This window comes from Danio aesculapii, chromosome 19 (assembly GCF_903798145.1).
Source record: "Danio aesculapii chromosome 19, fDanAes4.1, whole genome shotgun sequence".
NCBI lineage: Eukaryota > Metazoa > Chordata > Actinopteri > Cypriniformes > Danionidae > Danio > Danio aesculapii.
Window position 1 is genome coordinate 4,072,545 of NC_079453.1, and position 15,000 is coordinate 4,087,544.

Genomic DNA, 15,000 nt, shown 5'->3' on the forward strand with positions numbered 1-15,000 from the left:
TTGTGAAATGTAAACTACATTGCTCCGGGTACATTTCATTGCACGTTTAAGATGAAAAATCCACTAGAGGATCCGCTGTCTGTATGTTTGCAAATTTGAAATGCATCACTGAAATCTGTTTTTTCTTATGTTTCAGATATAAGTTCTGTTGTACATGAGATGGGCGACGCGGTGGCGCAGTGGGTAGCGCTGTCGCCTTACAGCAAGAAGGTCGCTGGTTCGAGCCTCAGGTGGGCCAGTTGGCATGTTCTCCCTGTATTCGTTTCCTCAGAGTCCTCCCGTTTCCCCCACAGTCCAAAGACATGCGCTATAAGTGAATTGGGTAGGCTGAACTGTCCGTACTGTATGAGTGTGCGTGTGTGAGCGGGAGTGTATGGGTGTTTCCCAGTGTTGGGTTGCAGCTGAAAGGGCTAGGGTAAAGTATGTATGTTCTACTGTGTAAAACATATGCTGGATAAGTTGGCAGTTTATTCTGCTGTGGCCACCCCAGATTAATAAAGGGACTAAGCCAAAAAGAAAATTAATGAATGAATGTACATGAGATGAGAAGACGGAGCTTGTCGCATTCCTATGTACACTTGTCATATTTAAAAATGCTCCTTGTTCAAATTACTTAGCTAAAATGATCTGAAACGACGTAATTCTTGAGCTATTTCTAGGATAACTTAATTGTCTATGTTCCATTTACTTAAATGTGTAAATAATAATTAAGTTTTAACTTAGAGAAGTTTCACAAACTAATTTAGAGCCTGTGATATGATTGATCGCGACTGGCCTCTCATCCGCAATCATTAATTAACCAATAAGATTTTTCCAAACATAAATAGCCTGTCTCACCTTACTCCCTTATCTTCGTTTTTGAAGAAAGAATTTCTATTGCTCCGGGCACGCTTCGTTGTGCGCATGTTTGCGAATTTGAAATGCATCACTGAAATACGTTTTGTTCTACGCTTCAGATATACATCCTGCTGTACTGAAGACAAGTAGGCAGAGCTTGTCGTATTCCTATCTTCACAAAAAAACGCAGCTTGTTCAAGCTACTTAGTTTAAATGAGCTGAAACTGCATAATTGTTGAGATATTTCTGGGACAACTTAACTGTTTTATGTTCAATCCACTTAAATTTGTAAGAACAAAGCGAAATGCTAATGGTCTAATCTGATTAAATGGCGCTGTGCTAAGCTAAGCTAAAAGTGCTCCCGTCAGACCCAGTTCAGTTGAATGGATTCAAAACTTCAACGCTTATAGAATGAGCACATTTAAAAAAAAAAAGTGGAGTCTAACTTTAAGAGTTTATATAGTATTTATTTATATACCATGATTTTTCTAGTAATTTGTGTATACTGTATATATTTTAATTTATTAAACATGCACTCTTATTTACAATACTTTGCGGCACTACTTGCATTTTTTTTCTGAAATGTGACTTTTTTTTATACACGCACTGTAAAAAATTATTCGTAAATTAGCAGTTTTCCATATTTTGTTATTCATGTTTTTATTTTTCCTTGTTTATTTTGAATTGCTTTATGGGATGTTGATCTTTCTTCCAACAACTTTTAACCTGGAAAAGTTTGAAAAGTGATTATGAACATTTTTAATAGTTTGCAGTGCTATATTGTCTGGGTTGGTGTTGTATATTATGGAACAAAAAACCTTGTAATAAACTGGCAGTACATTTTCTATTGCTGCAGGTACATTTATTGCACGTTTACTATGACAAATCCACTAGAGGGCGCTGTCTATATCTTGGCGTAACTGTAAATTTACATTTTTTTTTAAATTTTTTGTGATTTACGTTTTTACTTTTTATTTTTCCTCATTTATTTATGCTTTTGAATTGCATTATGGGACCGTGATCTTTCTCAGACAAACTTTTAACCTTGAAAAGTTCTAAATGGATTCAATTCAGTTCAGCTGGATGGATTCAAAACTTCAACGCTTATAGAATGAGCACATTTAAAAAAAAAAAACAGTGGAGTCTAACTTTAAGAGTTTATATAGTATTTATTTATATACCATGATTTTTCTGGTGTTTTGTGTATATATATATATATATATTTTAATTTATTAAACATGCACTCTTATTTACAATACTTTGCGGCACTTCTTGCATTTTGTTTTCTGAAATGTGACTTTTTTTATACATGAACTGTAAAAAAATTATTCATAAATTAGCAGTTTTCCATATTTTGTAATTCATGTTTTTAGTTTTCCTTGTTAATTTTGAATTGCTTTATGGGTCGTTGATCTTTCTTCCAACAACTTTTAACCTGGAAAAGTTTGAAAAGTGATTATGAACATTTTTAAGAGTTTGCAGTGCTATATTGTCTGGGTTGGTGTTGTATATTATGGAACAAAAACCTTGTAATAAACTGCCAGTAGATTTTCTATTGCTGCAGGTACATTTATTGCACGTTTCCTATGACAAATCCACTAGAGGGCGCTGTCTATATCTTGGCGTATCTGGCAAACTGTAAATTAGCTTTTTTTTTCAATTTTTTTTTGTGATTTATGTTTTTACTTTTTATTTTTCCTCATTTTTTTATGCTTTTGAATTGCATTGTGGGACCGTGATCTATCTTAGACAAACTTTTTACCTTAAAAAGTTCAAAATGGATTCAATTCAGTTCAGCTGGATGGATTCAAAACTTCAACGCTTATAGAATGAGCACATTTAAAAAAAAAAAACAGTGGAGTCTAACTTTAAGAGTTTATATAGTATTTATTTATATACCATGATTTTTCTGGTGTTTTGTGTATATATATTTTAATTTATTAAACATGCACTCTTATTTACAATATTTTGCGGCACTACTTGCATTTTTTTTCTGAAATGTGACTTTTTATACATGCACTGTAAAAAATATTCGTAAATTAGCAGTTTTCCATATTTTGTTATTCATGTTTTTAGTTTTCCTTGTTTATTTTGAATTGCTTTATGGGATGTTGATCTTTCTTCCAACAACTTTTAACCTGGAAAAGTTTGAAAAGTGATTATGAACATTTTTAATCGTTTGCAGTGCTATATTGTCTGGGTTGGTGTTGTATATTATGGTACAAAAACCTTGTAATAAACTGGCAGTACATTTTCTATTGCTGCAGGTACATTTATTGCACGTTTCCTATGACAAATCCACTAGAGGGCGCTGTCTATATGTTGGCGTATCTGGCAAACTGTAAATTAGCTTTTTTTTTCAATTTTTTTTTGTGATTTATGTTTTTACTTTTTATTTTTCCTCATTTATTTATGCTTTTGAATTGCATTATGGGACCGTGATCTATCTTAGACAAACTTTTTACCTTAAAAAGTTCAAAATGGATTCAATTCAGTTCAGCTGAATGGATTCAAAACTTCAACGCTTATAAAATGAGCACATTTAAAAAAAAAAAAATGGAGTCTAACTTTAAGAGTTTATATAGTATTTATTTATATACCATGATTTTTCTGGTAATTTGTGCATATATATTTTAATTTATTAAACATGCACTCTTATTTACAATACTTTGCGGCACTACTTGCATTTTTTTCTGAAATGTGACTTTTTTTATACATGCACTGTAAAAAAAATTCATAAATTAGCAGTTTTCCATATTTTGTAATTCATGTTTTTAGGTACATTTATTGCACGTTTCCTATGACAAATCCACTAGAGGGCGCTGTCTATATGTTGGCGTATCTGGCAAACTATAAATTAGCATTTTTTTTCCCAATTTTTTTCAATTTTTTTTCAAATTCTTATTTTTCCTCATTTTTTTATGCTTTTGAATTGCATTATGGGACCGTGATCTTTCTCAGACAAACTTTTAACCTTGAAAAGCTCAAAAAAGTGACTTTTATTGACATTTTTAATAGTTTAAAATGATATATTGTCTGGGTTGGTGTTGTTTATTACACTCCAAATCTTTGTAATAAACTGCCAGTATATTTTCTGCCAGTCTTATTTCTCTCTATATTATTTCTTACACATTATATAGTAAATAAATAAGTAAATATGTAAATAAATAGAAAACACTTGTGAATCACAAAGTATGTGTCACATTATTGAGTTAGTTAATAAATGTATATTTTTGGAGCTTTTGGTGTTTCCGCCTTTATGTATATATTTTGTACTCTTGTTGTTTGGCCGAGCACCCAGTTTAGATTGATGTGCGTGCTTTTTTACCTAAAGAATAACAATGTGCACTAGCAGAAAAAGAAAAACCATAGCAAATTTTTAATATTGAAATGACACATTCTCCTCACAGTTTTTACACAAGTGGGCTGCCTCTAAAAAGGGCTTTTCCAATTCAGCGTTTTGTGGTCATTTCCCACCAACACACTCTGCAAGAGTCTGTGGCACCTGTGTGTGGGTGAAGAATGTTAGTCTAAAGCAGGTCGATTTAGACTGAGAACGTATTTTAATGGCGCTTCAGAAATGGGAAGCAGAGGAAGGCCCACAGGAGAAACATCCTGCATTGGCACACCGCAATTTTACCGCCTACGGATACACAGTGTCTATTAAAATGTTGTCAACGCAACTCCCACACTTACAAAGAGAGATGCTTTATGGTTGCTGTGCATGTAAATAAACAAGGAATGCAGGAAAGCGTAACATGTTTAAAGGAAGTGGACTCCAGGAGACGACTAATTTACATTGCTTTGGAAACTGGAGATTTGTAGTTGGTTTTTTATCTCTAGGGAATCCTAACAAATCACTTGCACACAGACACAAATCGGACATTTATATAATATTAGCTTTCTTAGGATATAGGTAATGTTTGTTTAAGTCTGTAAACTCTTTAGTCATCATTGCACTAGGGGTGGGCGGTACACCGGTGTCATAGTCATCACCGGTGTGACATTGCGCCACGACATGGATTTTCTAATGCCGTCAATACCGTAATAAATCAATTATGCGCCTTGAACGGCTGCATTTACATCAATAATAGCTAATTCTAAATAATAAGGCATTCAATTTTCTTAAAACGTTCAGTTGTGGTCTGAATACATGTCCTTATACTACAGGGCTCGAAATTGCAACCATTTTGGTCGCATGAGCGCCCGAAATGTAATCTATGCGCCCTCATAATATATTTGGGAGCATTTGTGTGTCTGAATATAATGGTTGTAGTGCAATTTGATTTGATTTTCTCTAAAAACTTGCTGAATCGCTGTACCCTGCTGCTGTATTGGTTCATATTAGCTGTCAGTCACTCAACGCTTCCCGCTGTCAGATAACAGGGAGCTTTTGTTACTGCAGGAAATGCAAACGGCTGAAGAGTGAAAAGTGCACAGGTTTGCAAACCTCACCTAAAGTTATAATAATGGCGCAGATGACAGCGATCATGACATGAGGTAAATGTTGATCCGCCAGCTGAGATCAATCGAGTGTTTTCGGAGAAGGTGCCCGAATCTTGATGCGTTGCATTCACCGCGTGTTCAGCGCAAATGTCCGCTAAATGTAAAATCTAATACTGTACACATCATCGCCAAAGAAACTCAGCTTTACTAAGTTTACACTGAAACTACGGCTCATAACAAAGAGCGGAATTGCGCTGGTGGTCATCATGAGAATCCTGCTCTGTCTGCTTATAAATTGGTGCGGCTGACTCGCCTGCTTTATTCTAGAAACAGAGAGAAATGAAGATCAGCTCATAACGAGACTGAGCATTAACAATGACCCAAACCGAAACTTTTAAAGAGTGATAGAAGTGAGACTTTCTTTTGTCTGTTCTTCCTTGAGATGTATATTATTTTGCAATTTAAAGTAATACCGTGACATTATACCGTCACCGTTCAAAAGATGAAAAATACCGTGATATTAATTTTAGGTCATATCGCCCACCTCTACATTGCACTGTAAAAAACTCTGGGTTCCACAAAATTCCTTCATGCTGTCTTAACACGAATCAATTTTGAATGAACGACATCAAGACTTTCCAACAGAAATGCTTTTTTCCCCAGCCCAACACCTTGTGCTCCTTTCATGGCATGTTTACAAGCAGAAAACTCATTAGTGTAAGGACTTTTCAAGAGATCTTCCATTATTTAAACAGCCTTTAAACGTTTTATACATGTTCAAATACATCATCCACCTAAAAAAAAAGATCCTGTCATTATTTTCTTGCTGTCTAACACAAAAGGGGATTTTTCAAGAATCTTGCCTCAGCTTTATATGACCAGTTTTAGTTTTAGTTTATGGAAGCTACATCTGATAAAGCTTTAAATATAATGCCAAAACGCAAAATTAATGCAATCCAAATGTCTAGTATAATATATATTCAAAGTTAAAAATCGAACGGATTTAAAGTTATGACACAATTTACTAATATGAGTAAAACAAACGAACTTAAAGCCTGTTTTGCTGATTTTGAGTAATATAAACGTCCAAGTTTTGCAATGATGTAAATGCAAAGTAAACAAATCAAAACAAAAGTTAAAAAATACTAATAAAATCTCTAAAATGCATGTTAGAAAACATGTACTTGCTTGATGTGAATGCAATTTTTAGTTTGGTTTAAAAAAAATGTGCATAGACTACTGCAATTATTTTTTTAAGAAAGTTAAAAGTTATTCATTTAACTAGAATGGCTAAATTTACTGCATCACATTTTTAACAACAACAAAGTTAACATCCACATTCAATTTTTGAGAAGATTTTATTCAACACATTTCTAATCATAATAGTTTTAATAACTCATTTCTAATAACTGATGTATTTTATCTTTGCCATGATGACAGTAAATAATATTAGACTAGATATTTTTCAAGACACTTCAATACAGCTTAAAGTGACATTTAAAGGCTTAACTAGGTTAATTAGGTTAACTAGGCAGGTTAGAGTAATTAGGCAAGTTACTGTATAATGATGGTTTGTTGAAAAAAATCTAAAAAAATCTAAAAAGTCGAAAAAAATCTAGCTTAAAGGAGCTAATAATTTTGACCTTAAAGTGGTTTTTAAACAACTTTTTAAAATTTTATTCTAGCCGAAATAAAACAAATAAGACTTTCTCCAGAAGAAAAAATATTATCAGACATACTGTGAAAATTTCCTTGCTCTGTTAAACATCATTTGGGAAATATTTAAAAAAAGAAAAAAAATTCAAAGGGGGGCTAATAATTCTGATTTCAACTATATATATATATATATATATATATATATATATATATATATATATATATATATATATATATATATATATATATATATATATAAATAAATAAATAAATAAAAAATATATAAAAAAATTCAAAGGGGGCTAATAATTCTGATTTCAACTATATATATAACTATATATATATATATATATATATATATATATATATATATATATATATATATATATATATATATATATATACACATAAAAATTCAATGTTTAAAATTTAACAGATCGTTTATAATTCACTAATATAACTAAAATTACTGGACTTAAAGCTGGTGTTGCAGATTCTGTGTAATATAAAGTTCCATGTTTTGCAATAATGAAGGCGAAGTAAAGAAAATAAAACAAATGTCAAAAACACCAATTAAATCTCTAAAATGCGTGCAAGAAAACATGCACTTGCTTGATGTGAAAGTGATTTTTATTAGGTAAAAAAATGTGCATAAACTACTGCAGAGTTTCTTTTTTTTTTTAAAAAGTTAATAGTTATTAATCATTTAAGTAGAACGCTTACATTTAATGCAACACAAGCTTGTGTCTATATTCTATATAATTAAATATCAAAATATTTTAGGCCAATTAACAATAACTTTTAATTAAGTATTGATAAATATTTTTTAATAAACTAAAACTTTAAAAATGTTAAACTCTTTAAAAACACTCCACAGAATATAAAGGTCCTCAAAGTTCAGTATAATATGCTTCATATTAAAGGGATAGTTCGCCCTAAAAAGGAAATGTGGTCATTTCTACTATTTACTCAGACTCTACGGTTTCCAAAACTTGAGTTTCCTTCTCAAACACAAAGACATTTTGCTTAGTTAAAACTGATTACTACTGAAATCCATAGCAGGGAAAACAAATACTATGAAAGTCAACGGTGTCAGATTTTCAACATTTTTCAAAATATCTTTTGTGTCCAAATAAAAATAAACCCCAGCAGGTTTGTGACAGGGTGAGTACATAATGACAGAATTTACAGTTTAAAGTGAACTGTCCCTTTAAATCCAAAACAATATCTATGCTAATTGGTGTCTGGCAACATAACACAGGAACTAAAAAGTTAGAAAAACAGATGACATAAGGGCCACGAGTGACGTAATGTGAGTGTCGGTGTGCTTGGAGACCAGCTGTTTCACTAAAGTAAACATTGGGTTCGACTGGGGGAAAAGAAGTTCCTTACTTCCTGAGCGATTACCCGCAAACTGCGTCACTGCAGCATTCCTGCTGTGCTCTGCAGTCACGAGACACACACAACCCAACACAAGCTTACATGTTGGCTGAGTTTGCAACTGGCGATGATTTCAACACGCGATACCTGACAGTAAATACACCCTACACACACGGAAGAGCGCCGAGAACAATGAGAGCTTTGTGCTGTTGAGCTTTCAGTGTCTGACTGGATTATGATGAGGGTGTGTTCAGCTGATAGACACAGCTCACCTCAGTCTCCAGGACACCAAACACACACACACACATGCATTTACGCATATACGCATGCACACAGATGCACGCTCGAGCACAAGCGCATGCATACTCACGCACACATGCACTCGCAGACAAACACCTACACCTGCGCATGCTTGCGCAAACACACACGTATGCAAGCACACGCGCAAACACACACATGCGCATGCAAACGCATACACCCGCACTCACACAAACCTACCTACACACGCGTGCGCACGCTTGCACAAATGAACACACACGCACCTGTGAGTACACACGCACGCACACACACGCATGTACACTCGTGCATGCACATGAGCACATACGCTTGCACATATGCATGCAAACACGCACGCATGGACATGAACACACACACTCGCACACGCATGCATGCACATGAACGCATACATCCGCACACACTCGCTTGCACGCACACACACGCACATGAACGCATACATCCGCACACACTTACTCGCACGCACGCACACCCACTCGTGCAGGCTTGCATATACGCACACGCATGCACTCACGCACACACATACGTTTGAACATACACACATGTACGCACACCTACTCGTGCACGCTTGCACATACGCACGCACATGTAAGCACATGCACGCACACGCTCACGCACACACATACGTTTGAACATACACACATGTGCGCACACCTACTCGTGCACGCTTGCACATACGCACACACACGCACATGTAAGCACATGCACGCACACGCACCTACACGCATACACTCACGCACACACATACAATTGAACATATGCACATGCACGCACACACATGAATACACACAGATGCACGCACACACACACACGTATGTACGTACATACATGCACACACACCTACACCTACACCTACACACACACACACACACACACACACACACACACACACACACACACACACACAAGGAAATCGTCCAGTTCCTTCTGTCTGTGTTCCTTCAAAATAATGTTGTGTGGCATTTTTCATTCTGCTGGCTCAAAGCCTTGAACTCATGCTTAATTATAGATCTCATCACATTCTCTAGATTCTAATGTTCTCTGTTCAAAACAAAATGTATTTTACCAACAAGGAAGAACCTGGACGAGACAAAGACTGAGTGGCTGGCCTTTGAGGTGGAGGTGTTCTTGTTAAAAAGGAAATGTCTGGGATTCCACTGTAACGTCATGCATGCAAGCGCAATTTTGGCGTGTACCGGCTTGCTTACTGCAGTTTATTGACGAGGTCACGGAAACATTTAAAGCAAAATTAAAACATTTAAAACACAAACAATAAAATCTTTATAGTTGTAGTTAGATTAGTTAAAGCTTTAGATTGTCTCCAAAAGCGCTTGGTACACTATAAAAAGCGATTTGTTTAATTTACCTATTAAAAACCGTAAACCTGTTGCTTTTAAAAGTGATTAGTTGACGTTACTTTTGAGTAAAGTGAGTAAACCTGATGCTTTTAAAGCAATAATTGACTTTAATTTAAATATTTGAGTAAACCTGTTTACAAAACTTCACAAAATAAAAATAAATAAATAAGTAAACCTGTTGCTTTTAAAGCGATTAATTGACTTTAATTTAAATATTTGAGTAAACCTGATGCTTTTATAGCGATTAGTTGACTTTACTTTAAATATTTGAATAAACCTGTTTACAAAACTTTACAAAATAAAAAAATTATTAAGTAAACCTGTTGCTTTTAAAGCAATTAGTTGACAATTTTTTTAAGTGAGCAAACCTTTTTTCTTTTAAAGCCATTAGTTAATTTTACTTTAAATATTTGAGTAAACCCGTTGCTTTTAACACCATTGGTTAACTTCACCTTAAAAAAGTAAACCTGTTTCCTGTAAAGCGATTAGTTGTCTTTACTTAAAAATTGTGAGTAAACCCTTTGCTTTTAAAGTGATAAGTTGATTTAACTCAAAGCGAGTAAACTCGTCACAATTTAAGTGTTGCTGTAAAAGTGATTAGCTGACTAAGTAAACAATTAAGTAGAAGAACTTTGTGCATTACTTAGGAAAGTAGGTAAACCCGTTGCTTTTAAAGTGATTAGTTGCCTTTACTTAAAAAAGGGGAGTAAAGCCATTGCTATTAAAGCAATAAGCTGACTTTACTTTTAGTTAAAGTGAGTAAACCTGTTTCTTTTAAAGCGATAATTGACTTTACTTTAAATATTTGAGTAAACCTGTTTACAAAACTTTACAAAATAAATAAATAAATAAATAAACCTGTTGCTTTTAAAGCAATTAGTTGACTATTTTAAGTGAGTAAACCTATTTCTTTTAAAGCCTATTTCTTAGCTTTACTTTAAATATTTGAGTAAACCCTTTGCTTTTAAAGTGATAAGTTGATTTAACTCATAGTGAGTAAACTCGTCACAGCTTAAAAGTGATTAGTTGACTAGGTAAACTCAATGTTGCCTTATAATTAAGTAAAATAACTTTGTCCATTACTTAGGAAAGTGGGTAAACCCATTGCTTTTAAAGTGATGTAGTTGTCTTTACTTAAAAAAGGTGAGTAAAGACATTGCTTTTAAAACAATTAGTTGACTTTACTTTTAGTTAAAGTGAGTAAACCTGTTTCTTTTAAAGCAATAATTGACTTTACTTTAAATATTTGAGTAAACCTGTTTACAAAACTTTACAAAATAAATAAATAAATAAATAAATAAACCTGTTGCTTTTAAAGCAATTAGTTGACTATTTTAAGTGAGTAAACCTATTTCTTTTAAAGCCTATTTCTTAGCTTTACTTTAAATATTTGAGTAAACCCTTTGCTTTTAAAGTGATAAGTTGATTTAACTCATAGTGAGTAAACTCGTCACAGCTTAAAAGTGATTAGTTGACTAAGTAAACTCAATGTTGCCTTATAATTAAGTAAAATAACTTTGTCCATTACTTAGGAAAGTGGGTAAACCCATTGCTTTTAAAGTGATGTAGTTGTCTTTACTTAAAAAAGGTGAGTAAAGACATTGCTTTTAAAACAATTAGTTGACTTTACTTTTAGTTAAAGTGAGTAAACCTGTTTCTTTTAAAGCGATTAATTGACTTGAATTTAAATATTTGAGTAAACCTGATGCTTTTAAAGCGATTAGTTGACGTTACTTAAAAAAGGGGAGTAATGCCATTGCTATTACAGCGATTAGTTGATGTAGTTGATGTTGATGATTTTGAGTAAAGTGAGTAAACCTGTTTCTTTTAAAGCAATAATTGACTTTACTTTAAATATTTGAGTAAACCTGTTTACAAAACTTTACCAAAAAACTAAATAAATAAACTTGTTGCTTTTAAAGCAATTAGTTGACTTTAAGTGAGTAAACCTATTTCTTTTAAAGCCATTACTTAGCTTTACTTTAAATATTTGAGTAAACCCGTTGCTTTTAACACCATTGATTGAATTTACCTTAAAAAAGTAAATCTGTTTCCTGTAAAGCGATTAGTTGTCTTTACTTAAAAATGTGAGTAAACCCTTTGCTTTTAAAGTTCTAAGTTGATTTAACTCATAATGAGTAAACTCGTCACAATTTAAGTGTTGCTGTAAAAGTGATTAGTTGACTAAGTAAACTCATTGTTGCCTTATAATTAAGTAAAATAACTTTGTGCATTACTTAGGAACGTGGGTAAACCCGTTGCTTATAAATTGATTAGTTGTCTTTACTTAAAAAGGGGAGTAAAGCCATTGCTATTAAAGCAATTAGTTGACTTTACTTTTAAGTAAAGGGAGTAAACCTGTTTCTTTTAAAGCGATTAGTTAACTTTACTTTAAATATTTGAGTAAACCCGTTGCTTTTAATGCCTTTGGGTGAATTTACCTTAAAAAAGTAAACCTGTTGCTTCTAAATCGATTAGTTGTCTTATCTATAAAATGAATTCTCAATTTACAACAGGTTTACACACTTTTTAAATCGCAAAGTAACTAGTAGTTTTTACAGTGAACGTTGTTATCAGTAAAGAAGTATGTTTTTATTTAAGCTGAAAATTTCTATAAACAAAATAGCAGATTTTACAACTGTAAAGTGCAACTACTTTTCAATTAAACATTGTAATTTTATTGTTCAATACATTTCAAATAAATCACTTCATTGTGTTTATTAGGAATAATTGCATGACGATGTTTTTTTGTCACTTTTTATATTTAAATGTATATTAATGGCAACACGGTGGTTCAGTGGTTAGTATTGTTGCCTCAAAACAAGAAGGTTGCTGGTTCGAGTCCCGGCTGGGCCAGTTGGTATTTCTGTGAGTTTGCATGTTCTCCCCCTGTTGGCGTGGGTTTCCTCTGGGTGCTCCAGTTTCTCCAGTCTAAACGCATGTGCTATAGGGGAATTGGGTAAACTAAATTGGCCACAGTGTATGAGTGTGTATGGGTGTTTCCCAGTACTGGGTTGCAGCTGGAAGGGCATCCTCTGTGTAAAACATATGGATAAGTTGGTCCATTCTACTGTGGGCTGAATGAAAATGATTGAATGAATGTATTTTAATTAATTCGTTTTGTCTTGTCATTTACGTGTGATCTACCATGCTGAAGATCATTATTTCTTCATGAGACTAAAGTGTTATTAATAAAATCTTGAGCTTTAATGTTATTAAATTAAATTATGCAATTAAAACATCATGAACTTTAATAAATAAATAAGTGCGGCAATTACTTTGACCAGGAAACCAAAAATGGGACTCAAAATGTTTTTGTCCCTCAGTTCACTTAGTAATACTAATATTGGGAAAGTCACAGCCGTCTCTAGTGGATGCCGTTCTGTAATCAAACTAAATTATTCATGTTGTTTGGACAAGCTCAAAGCAAAAACTATCCAAACACTCCTAAATCTGGGTTGCTATACACGGTGCTACAGCGAGAGTCTTTTTCCTTTTTATGAAAATGACATGAACTGAAATCCCGGTTTAGATGTTGTCTACATGCTAGTGTACTCACAAACACAGACCAAGTCTTAAAATGCACTGCTTTTCTCTTCCAGCACAAAAAAAAACGTCAATAACTATTGATTCACACAAATGCTTTATTGAATAAGAATATTGAGCACCAGCTGCCACCGTTACAACTTCCTGTTTCTACAAGTAATACATCAAAACTGTAATCACCGATTTATTTCACAAGGTCTTTAAAGGAGCGCTCCAATTTGTATTACATTTTTTTTTAAATATGCTAATTTTACAAGTCAACTAGAGTCACTTAATGGAACGCTACACTTATTTAGGAAATAAACAAATTTTACAAGTCTGCTAGAGTAAATCATTTTAGTGTAACCATTTTTGAATCCATTGAGTCTCTGTGTCTATTGGGAGCATCTTAGCTTGGCATAGATTATGGAATTAGATTAGACCAATAGCATCTAGTTCAAAGTTTAGATAAATTTCTTGTTCACAGCTTGACTTTTTTTTAGTTACATTGTGTAACAGTTTTGTAGTTACATTGTGTTCAAAGGGAAGCTATTATCCTTTTAGCTTAGCTTAGCATAGATCATTGAATCAGATTAGACCATTAGCATCTCGCTTAAAAAAAATAAATAAATAAATAAAGTTTAGATGACTTTCCTTTTTAAAGCTTGACCCTTTTGTAGTTACATCGTGAACTAAAAGTGACGCAAAATGGAAAGTTGCTATTTTCTAGGTCAATATTTCTAAGAACTACACTCTCATTCTGGTGTAATCGTCAAGGAATTTTGCTAAGCTAAGCTAAAACGGTTCCTTGTCAAACCCAGAGATTAAAAATGACAAAAATTAAACTTAGCAAAGTTCCCTGATGATTACGACATAATGAGAGTGTTTTTCCTTAGCATCTCGCTCAAAACTGTAGAAAAAAAGAGTTTAGATGATTTTCCTGTTTAAAGCTTGACGCTTTTATAGCTACATTGTGTACTAAGGCTAATGGTTTATGAAAAGTTGCTATTTTCTAGGTCAATATTTCTAGTAAATTATGGCATAATAGTCAAGGAACTTTGCTACGCTAAGCTAAAACTGCTCCCCTTCAAATCCGGAGATTAAAAATGGTAAAACTCAACTGTTTAACTCTAGGTGGCTTGTAAAATGAGCCTTTTTGAAAAAAGAAAAGTGCAGTGTTTACTTAAAGGGAAGCTATTATACTTTTAGCTTAGCTTAGCATAGATCATTGAATCGGATTAGACCATTAGCATCTCGCTCAAAAATGTAGAAAAAAAGAGTTTGGATGATTTTCCTGTTAAAAGCTTGACGCTTTTATAGCTACATTGTGTACAAGACTAGCGGTTTATGAAAAGTTGCTATTCTCTAGGTCAATATTTCTAGTAAATATACTCTCATTCTGGCATAATAGTCAAGGAACTTTGCTACGCTAAGCTAAAACTGCTCCTCTTCAAATCTGGAGGTTAAAAATGGTAAAACTCAACTGTTTAACTCTAGGTGGCTT

The 15,000-nt window shown here is 33.4% G+C and overlaps 1 protein-coding gene across 1 annotated transcript in view; it reads right to left on the bottom strand.

Annotated features, from left to right (window-relative positions):
* Positions 1-15,000, bottom strand: part of hivep1 (HIVEP zinc finger 1) — a 108,567-nt gene that overhangs the window by 84,837 nt on the left and 8,730 nt on the right.